The 10,165-nt window shown below is 35.0% G+C and overlaps 1 pseudogene across 1 annotated transcript; it reads left to right on the top strand.

The window, feature by feature from the left end:
* The first annotated feature begins 407 nt into the window (after window positions 1-407).
* On the top strand, window positions 408-1,818 carry LOC308679970 (baculoviral IAP repeat-containing protein 2-like; annotated as a pseudogene). Its single transcript has one exon. The product of its transcript is annotated as a baculoviral IAP repeat-containing protein 2-like (transcript).
* The last annotated feature ends 8,347 nt before the right edge of the window (window positions 1,819-10,165 follow it).

Below are 10,165 nucleotides of genomic sequence, written 5' to 3'. Positions count from 1 at the left end.
TTTAGAATAATTAAAAATACTACATGATTTAAAAGATTAAATATTTCAGAGATCATTGTAAAGAGTTGCGGAATGTTTTCTGTATTTTAATTACTGTATTCCCGAGGTGCTAACCATTTCCATACCACGCCTGAATGTGCTGTGCCACGATCCACCGAGGCTTATCGCGTCTCTGAAAAATGTGTGGTGATTTTTCAAATGATACAACTAATTGGCCCGCTGTGTACAGAACAGAACAGAAGAAAGGACATTTTGTAGTGTTGAACAAAATTCGATTTTGTTCTTAGCATTGGTTCCTGCATCATAAAGGGAGGAAGCACATACCACCCTACGTCGACCTTCTATCTGTTCAGGAGTTCATTAAAGATTATGTGTTCTGTCATGGATGACTAGACACTAGTCATTGGATGTCCAGTAGAGAGCGGGGCTTTAGTGGACACGCCCTGTGCTCACATTTTTATGTCTTAATCCAGAGTTTACCCCGCACCACAAACCTGTCGTCCTCTCACTCTGCCTTTTCCCTGCTTCGCAACGTAGCCATCCTACAGCCCTGCGACACCCGTAACATCGACCACAACGGCATCCGTTTCAGGCCAAATGGAGGAGCGGGTGGGTTACTTAAACCTGGATATGTCTCACCGGGATATGTCTCACCAGCGACCTCCGGCTTGTCACAGTCCTGACATGCGTTGGGAACAGGAACTCCTTGACATCTTTCAGAATTGGACTCTTGCTACAGTAACTCCATCCGAACTTTCTAATGTATCTAACGCGGCAATGCAGCAGTGTGAAGAAAGGTTGCACACATTTGTCTACTGGCCCTCAAGAATAACTGTTCGACCAGACCAATTGGCTAAGGCTGGTTTTTACTATGTTGGTCGTCGTGATGACGTGAAGTGCTTTTGTTGTGATGGTGGACTCAGATGTTGGGAGCCTGGTGATGATCCATGGGTAGAACATGCCAAGTGGTTTCCAAGATGTGAATACCTGTTGGAAGAAAAGGGCCAAGAGTTTGTTCATCAGATTCAAGCAAGATTTCCAAGACTATTTGAACAGCTATTGACTAATGGAGACAGCAACTCAAGAGAATTTGTTGATCCACCTGTTGTACACCTGGGTCCTGGAGAAGACCGTTCAGAGGATGCAGTGATGATGAACAATCCTGTGGTGAAGTCTGGTTTAGAGATGGGATTTGAGCGCGGCCTGGTGAAGCAAACCGTTCAAAGCAAAATTCTCGCAAGTGGAGAAAATTACAAAACCGATCAAGAGTTGATGTCTGATTTACTAAGTGCTGAAGATGAGAAGAGACAGGAGGAGCGAGAAAGTGAGTTTCTTACTTTTCTTAAGAAACATCATCTTGCCATGTCACAGCAGCTAAAAAGCGTGCAGAGCTTAATGGACCATCTTCTAGAGGAGAACATCATCTCACAGAAAGAGTATGACATTATTCGTAACTGCACTACAGTCAAGCAGCAGACAGGGCAGCTCATTGAGTTAGTCCTGTCGAAAGGAAATACAGCAGCAGAGGTCTTCCGCAACTGGATCAAGAAGAATGATGTCTGCCTGCTGAGAGAACTGATGGCCCAGACAAGTGAAGCTGCATCCCCGAGTCAAGATCTTACAGACTTGCCTATGGAGGAACAGTTAAGAAGACTTCAAGAGGAGCGCACATGCAAAGTTTGCATGGATAAGGAAGTGAACATTGTCTTCATCCCCTGTGGTCACCTAGTTGTGTGCAAAGAATGTGCACCTTCTCTGCGCAAGTGCCCCATATGTAGAGGATTGGTCAAAGGCGCTGTCCGTACTTTCCTATCATAAAGTGAAGATATTTATCATCCAAGTAACAACAGTTTTTGGATGTTCAAATTTACACCAACTCTAATTGTTTCACATATAACTGTTGATTGTTAGATGATTCATCTAACAATTGAAATTGACGATAGGTTAAAATATTTTTATTTTTATATGTTAAATATTCCTTTCCCTCCTTTCACGTAAAAATACCACTATCATCTGTAATTCATTAGCTTAACCATGTTGTTTAGTGACACACACAAAATAACTGTGTAATAATAACAAAATAAGTGTAATAGTTAGACAAGTTTAAAGTGTAATACTCAACTTTCACGTCAATGTTTTGTATATAGCAGAAAGATGTTCTAAAATAAATATGATTTGTTTAGTCTTAAACACTCTCATACTAGAAGTACCGTCATTTAATTCTCTTTATGCAATATTTGTTCATGTTTTTCATACATTCCTATATGAACATGTTTGACCACGCTCTGTGACTATACACTTTTTGCAAAAACAGTACAAAAACAAGATGTAAACAGTGTAATGTGTAAAATGTCAATTCAAACGCTAAAACTGATCACTATAGTGGCTTTTCTGTATTTGTTTTAAATGACTCATGATGCATTTACTTTTAACCCAGTTGACCTCTAGAATTTAGGTTTTACCAAAGTGTGGAACTTTGTTTAACAGCCTCGAGCTTGGATGAATATGCCTCTCTCAGTGCAATAGTCAGATGTGATTCTGTTGTAATAGTTTAAGTGTAAAACAGCATGCACTTTGTGTAATTCATAGAGGGAAAAGTTGCACTAAATGAAGTATCAATTTAGTCAAACAGAAAGACTATCACTTAAATTCTTAATTGTCATTTATTTCTCAAAATGTAAAACAGGGTCATCATTTGCATGCTTTTGTGAATTTATAATAAACTATGTTTTTGAAGCCTCTTTTCTTAGAGGTTTGGGTCTTTTGAATCTTACATGGATGTTTTGGACACGTGTGACTCTGTATAAAGATTATGTTTTAAAGTTAGTCCATAAGCACAACTATTTACACACATACGAAGTAGGAGAATATCTAACTGTATATTGTAGATTGTGAACACTCCATTACCCGTTTATTTGGGGTCAGAGAACATCCTTAGCTCATACGTTTCTTTAATTTGTGCAGGATGTTGAAGTGTTAGTTAAAAAAGGTATTAGTTAATAACAAACAAACAAACATTAAAACAACATGGAACCATGATATTAATATATAAAATATGGTATAATTACATGTTGAAGCATAGCCCACTCACAGTTTGAAAATGACTTCCATAATATTTTCTTTTAGTAAAGCTATGTGTGGATCACCCGACACAAAGTTTTGCGTTTGTGAGTGAGATCTCACAAAGATTACACCAATATTAGCTTTCTCGAACATTGGATGTTTGCATTATGTCTGAAACTTAGAAATCAACATGCATTTCCTGTGGTTGTTAAATGGCTCAGGTAATTCATATGAAATGTAAGTTGTTCAGAAGAAAAATGGGTTCAGTCATACATTTAAAAAAAAAGTCTTCTAAGTGAAGATGACGTGTTTGTCACAAACACATCTGAGTTTTTATACGTGTTAGGAAACCTCTCGCAATATTACTAATCAAGTAATCACAGAAATAATGCAGGTCACCAGATTGTTTTAAAGAAATTAAAGTATAAATAAAGGTGAATCTTTATTTAAAGAAGATAGGCTTCTGCTTTTGCAACACACAAATGTTTAAGTCGTTTGTGTCTTTGGTAATTTACTTCCAATCCATACTTTGAAGCATCATGATTTTAGGTCTGTAAAAATAAATAAATAACTATGCCCACTTTAGGGGTAAATGAAATATTAAATTTTGTGCCTTGTTTTAGTGTAATACCAGTTTTTGTAAAGCAAGAGTTGTATTAATGTTTTTAAAAATAGTTTGAGACATATTTTAACTACTTTTGCATGTTTAATGTCAAAAGTTTAGTGTGATTTGTAATGTTAAAAGGTTTTGCTTAAAAACTATTCGTTTTACGTATTTTTTAACTGTTGTTGTCTGATATGTTAAATGCTCACATTTGAAACATTGCTTAAAAACATAATTTTCCATTTTTTCTGGTAGGCTATCTTTAAAAGTCGTTCGTGAAAGACATTCTATAACTTGTTTTAAATGATTTAACATTGACTTTTTTAGTTTTTAACAGGTTTTAAATCTGTATGTGAAGGACCACATTGTAACTTTTTTCAGATAACGCTGTAAAATGTACAAATACTAAACAATTGCATTTTAACTTTAAACAGTGTTTTTAAAAAAGTTTTACATATATATGGAAAACAAAACTTTTCTTTAATTAAAAACAAGTCGCTGATCTGTTACCCAATACATTGCTTCACTTTTTAAAAAGTTTAAAGCACATAGTTTTTAACGTTTTAACATTTTACAAATGTATTTTCAACTTATACAACGTTTTAATGCCTTTAAACACTATGTAATCGTGAAAGTACAACTTTTCTTCAAATGTATGTTAGAAAATAGAACTATTTGCTTGATATAATTTTAATACATGTTGTTTTAGATGTTTTAATTCTAGAACATGTTTGCAATTCAAACTTTTTTAACATTTTACAAATGTGTGTTTACCACCCTTTGTATTTTAGTGATAAACATTGTTTTAATGTCTTTTTTGTATGTGATTGTGAAAAGTACAACTTTAAATGTGGACCATGGGAATTTTCCCACATTGGAGGGCTCAGTCCAAAAGTGAGGTGGGTGTGGGGTGGGTGTTTGAGTGTACAGAGTTGTAAATTAAATATAATTTCTCCTGTGACATAGACAAAGCAAAGCATAGCAAATGTATTTATATAACACAATTTATACACTGGCAATTCAAAGTAGAAAGGATTAAATAATCACAAAAATGTATTCAGCCAATCGATGCTTTTCTTTGGGTATCCATTCGCTGCAGCCGTTAATCCTATTGGTGCGTATATCCATCAACAGATCCAAATGTGTCGCTCCATTTAAAAAACCTACGTGATTTTAGAAAAAATCTGTTCCAACACAGGTAAACCTTCCATTGAAACATGAATTTTAAATCGTAGTAGGCTATTTTAAGTGCTCATCCTCAGAAATAGACCGCGAACATTCGGGTACATCCATTCCAAAAAAGTATGTAAACGCAATCCACGAGAAGTCGGTTTCGTGTGGCCGTGGTTAATCCAGCCCACTCGCCAATAAAGAGATGCATATCCATTCCGTCATCTCTCCATACTCCTGTATAAAATAAAATCCAATTCCTTTCCGTAAAAAAAACCCAAATTGGCTTCTCTATTGATTTAGTCATAAACATACGTAGCCTACACGCACGTCCTCCAGACAAGTGAAAAGTATTTCACTTGCGCTCCGCCGGCTCGTGAAGAAATCGCGTTAAACATGGCCCATGGGTTTCCCGTTTTTTTTCGTGGTGCTAAAGTCAAATCCTCCATAGCATCAGTAATCCTTCTCTCAGGTGTTTTCGGTGCCGCAGTAGCCATTGCAGGTTGTCTGGTATGCAAAATCAGAAGTATCTCTAGTAGCGTTTGAGTTCCTTTTTAAACTCTGTCACACTGAGGGAGGGGATTCCCACGTGATGTCATTTTAGGGATGTTCTTAAATCGAAAATAACCTCTCAGCTTTGAGAGGCGTGTTAGTGGGTGGAGTCTGTGTCACATTCTGGCCCGTTAATGTATATGTCATTTAAGTTCGGACACTGTGCTGGTCGGTCACTTTTCACGATGGGGTGTGTTTGTTGTCCCCCCTAGTGATTTGGTCTTTTGAATCTTACACAAATGTTTGGACACACGTGATTCCTGTATAAAGATGATTTTTTAAAGTTAGTCCATAAGCGCAACTATTTACACACATACGAAGTAGGAGAATAACTCCTACTTGTGAACATTCCATTATCTGTTTATCTGGGGTCTAAGACTATCCTCACCTCATATGTTTCTTTAATTTGTGGAGGATGTTGAAGTGTTTTAGTTAAAAAGGTATTAGTTAATAACAAACAAACAAACAAACAAACATTAAAACATTAAACCCCAATGGAACCATACTATTAATACATAAAATATGGTATAATTACAGTTTGAAAATGACTTCCATAATATTTTCTTTTAGTAAAGTCGAGCATCCAACACAAAGTTCTGCGTTTGTGGGTATGATCTCACAAAGATTACATAGATATTACTTTTCTCGAACACAACATGTATGGACTATGTTTCGTTATCTAGGCATAACACATCAAACAATATTAGGCTAGAAAGATCTAATACCGGATTAATAACTAAATTAAATTAAATGTACAAAAATTTAAAATGTTGTTTTGATTAAGCCTTTTTTACCAAGATTTAAATCTGTAGCTATACCTCTACACATGTGTATTTGCATTGGCAAAGTTTTTAGGCGGGCGGAGACTCGCTTCACAGACCGATTTCTCATTCGTGTTGTGCTTTCGGAGCGCAAGGATGCTTTGCGAGACAGTGAAAGATCTATTTTAGCTAAGATCTGTACAAAAGTTTATAGCGAATTGTAATGTTAAAAAGTTTTGCTTAAAACTATTCACTTTATGTATTATTTTTTAACTGTTGTTGTTTGATATGTTGTTCACGTTTGAAACATAATTTACCATTTTTCTGGCATCTTTAAAAGTTGTTCGTGAAAGACATTCTATAACTTGTTTTAAATTATTTAACGTTGACTTTTTTGTTTTTAACAGGGTTTAAAATCTGTATACGTAAGAAGACATTATTGTCTACATTTTTCTGATAGGCCTAGCGTTTTAAATACTAGCCTACACCTATGTATTTTTAACTAAAATCTAGCTATTAATTCTAGCTTTTTCAGATAACGTTGTAAACGTACGAATACTAAACCGTTGTATTTTAACTTTATACATACATTGTTTTTAAAAAGTTTTTAAATGATTGCGGAAAACAAAACTCTTTTTTAATTAAAGCAAAACATAGTTGGCTTGGGAGGGATCTTGATGTAGGAGGGGGTCTAGGTGTGGGAGGGGTCTAGGGGTGGGAGGTCTCTAGGGGTGGGTGGTCTCTAGGGGTGGGAGGGGTCTAGGGTGGGAGTGGTCTACCTGTGGCTACAGGGCAGATGTCACAGAGGTCAGTCTAACTTTTGGGATGTAACCGTGTGGACGCTTTTTGCTGAACTCCTCACGAGACTTTGTAACTTTTGCAAATAAAATCTCTAAACCTATGGTTCCGGATATACCCTTAATGTTGGATAAACCTCTGGTCTTGGATATACCTTTTGGATATATATTTGGATATACCTCTGGTCTTGGATATACCTTTTGGATATATATTTGGATATACCTCTGGTCATGGATATATCCTTGTTGTTGGATAAACCTTTGGTCTTGGATATACCTTCTGGATATACATTTGATGTGGTAAATACCATCGGATATACCTTTTGGCTCTCTTTCAACAAACGGATTTACAAAAACGTAAGGATTAGTATTTTTAGATACTGTGATTTTTTACCCGTTCTCATACCCAAGGCGTCACTTTCGACCATGCTTCAATATCTGACGCTCAAAGCACCCTTTAGCGTCCATATGAGACGCATAACCGTACCACAGACCTAAACCTACCCAACCGAAGCGTCACATATTGACGCTAAAGGGTGCTTTGAGCGTCAGATATTGACGCTTCCGAAAGCGTCAGTTACATGACGCCTAAACCTACCCATAACCGAAGCGTCACATATGGACGCTAAAGGGTGCTTTGAGCGTCAGATATTGAAGCATGGTTGAAAGTGACAAAAAGTGACGCCTTAGGTATGAGAATGTGTTGTTTTTTAACATGGTGTGGTTTTAATATTATGTGTTTGAGACACTTTTTAAACTAGTTTGTGTTTTATGTAACAGTTTTACAAATACTGTATGGATGGATGCACTTACTTTTCTGTAAATTATTGATTTTTAACATCTTAACTCATTTTTAATAACTCTTTTAGAGAAAAATGCAATTTTAACTTATTTCATTAATGTTTAACATCTTTAAAATGTTGTTTTAGACGTTTTAATGCTAACACATTTTGATATCTTTACGAAAATATAATTTAAACTTTAAACAATGTTTTATACACCTTTAAACACAATGTAATTGTGAAAGTACAGCTTTTTCTTTAAATGTATGTTAGAAAATAGAACTATTCGCTTTTTCGGATTTTGGAGTTAAAAGCTCTAAGCCTTTGGAGACGGATAAAAAACTTTTGTTCTTCTTTCAACAAAGTTGTCTTTATTGTACATTTCTTAAAAAAGTTTTAATATACATTGTCATAATGTTATCTGTTAAACAATACAGAAGTGGGGAGGGGTGGGGATGTTTGTAGGGAAGGGGACCATGGGAAATTCCCACGGTCCGGAGCTGAATATTGCTTTTTCAATGTTTTAACATTTATGTTATAACATCAAATGTTGTTTTAGATGTTTTAATACTAACACATTTTGATATCTTTAAGAAAATATAATTTAAACTTTTAACATCTTTAAAATGCTGTTTTAGGCGTTTTAATACTAACGCATTTTTTATATCTTTAAGAAAATATAATTTAAACTTTAAACAATGTTTTATACACCTTTAAACAATGTAATTGTGAAAGTACAGCTTTTTCTTGTAATTGTGATTGTACAACTTTTCTTCAAATGTATTAGAAAATAGAACTATTTGCTCGGTATAATTTTAATACATGTTGTTTTAGATGTTTTAATGTGGATCTTGGGAAAATTTCCCACGGTTTATGTTTTAACATAAAATGTTGTTTTAGATGTTTTAATACTAACACATTTTGATATCTTTAAGAAAATATAATTTAAACTTTAAACAATTTTTTATACACCTTTAAACACAATGTAATTGTGAAAGTACAGCTTTTTCTTTAAATGTATGTTAGAAAATAGAACTATTCGCTTTTTCGGATTTTGTCATTTTTGGTGTTAAAAGCTCTAAGCCTTTCGAGCTTCGGATATACCTTTTGGTTCTCTTTCAACAAATGGTATGTAAAAATGTAAGGCTTTTTAACAATGTTTTTAAACTAGTTTGTGTTTTATGTAACAGTTTTACAGATACTGTGCGGATGGATACATTTACTTTTCTGTAAATTATTGATTTTTTAACATCTTAAAATAACACTAATTTTTAATAACTCTTTTAGAGAAAAATGCCATTTTAACTTATTTCATTATTGTTTTAAAAGTGTCTTCTTTAATAAATAAATAATAAAAAAAAAACACTGATCTCTGATTGTCTTTATTGTAGCAGTTTTAATATACATTGTCATAATGTTATTTGTTAAACAATATGATGTTTAAACATTATTGTTACCGGATACATCTTTGGAGATAATAAGACTTTTGTTCTTCTTTCAACAAATGGTATGTAAAAATTGTTTTTAAACTAGTTTGTGTTTTATGTAACAGTTTTACAGATGTGTGAGAACACTAAACACATGTGTATTTTAACTTTTATACAACGTTTTATATTATTAAATATATAATTTAGTTTATAATATCTCCCTGGTTCTGTTCACGCCCATATGGGAGGAGCAAGCGTGGGAAAATTCTCACGGTCACATGACTTGTCCGGAGGTGGGAGGGATGGGGTAGAAGGGGGCGGGGCAAGCGTGGGAAAATTCCCACGGTCAAAAAGGGGGCGGGGCAAGCGTGGGAAAATTCTCACGGTCAGAAAGGGGGCGTGGCTTAAGGGCCATAAATCAATCAAAGTGACATATACTGCCCTTTAACCTCTCTCTCAGGTCCTATTGGGCTTTCTTCTGTGCAACTTTACACGTTTCACAGAAATCATTACATCAGAAATATTAATTATTAGTTTGCCACCAGCCTGTTTTATTTAGCTGTGTGTGGTGAAGCTGCGCTTGACAGCGCCGAGCGGGAGAGGCTCACTGACCAATGTTCAGATCAGCAGTCAGAACTTTTCTTTTAGACGCTCCGTTTTGCCACGGGATGGTGATTGCAAATACTGTAATGCCAATCGGCTGAGGGTGGGTACCAATGATGGTGAAATACATTTTTACTGAAACTGTAATCATAGCCGCGACCCGCGAGAATGAGACAGGTGATTGACAGGACGATAGCGGAGGCAATTAAAGGCGCAAGATAACTTATGTTAACAAAAACATAAATAAAAAAAGTGTTTAATATAAGTGACTTTGTCTTTGTTTTATTGTTTTTGTTGTTTTTAATCAAATAATTGTGAACCACAAACTGAGCCGATCGTTTTAAAGGGCAATTTCCAAATATATTTTATTTATTTGTTATAATATGGGTATTTTATAATACAGCAT

The sequence above is a fragment of the Scardinius erythrophthalmus genome (genome assembly GCF_964197995.2).
Source record: "Scardinius erythrophthalmus genome assembly, chromosome: 19".
In the NCBI taxonomy this organism is placed as follows: domain Eukaryota; kingdom Metazoa; phylum Chordata; class Actinopteri; order Cypriniformes; family Leuciscidae; genus Scardinius; species Scardinius erythrophthalmus.
Note: the sequence above shows the minus strand (reverse complement) of the source record. Positions and strands in the feature narration are given on the sequence as shown.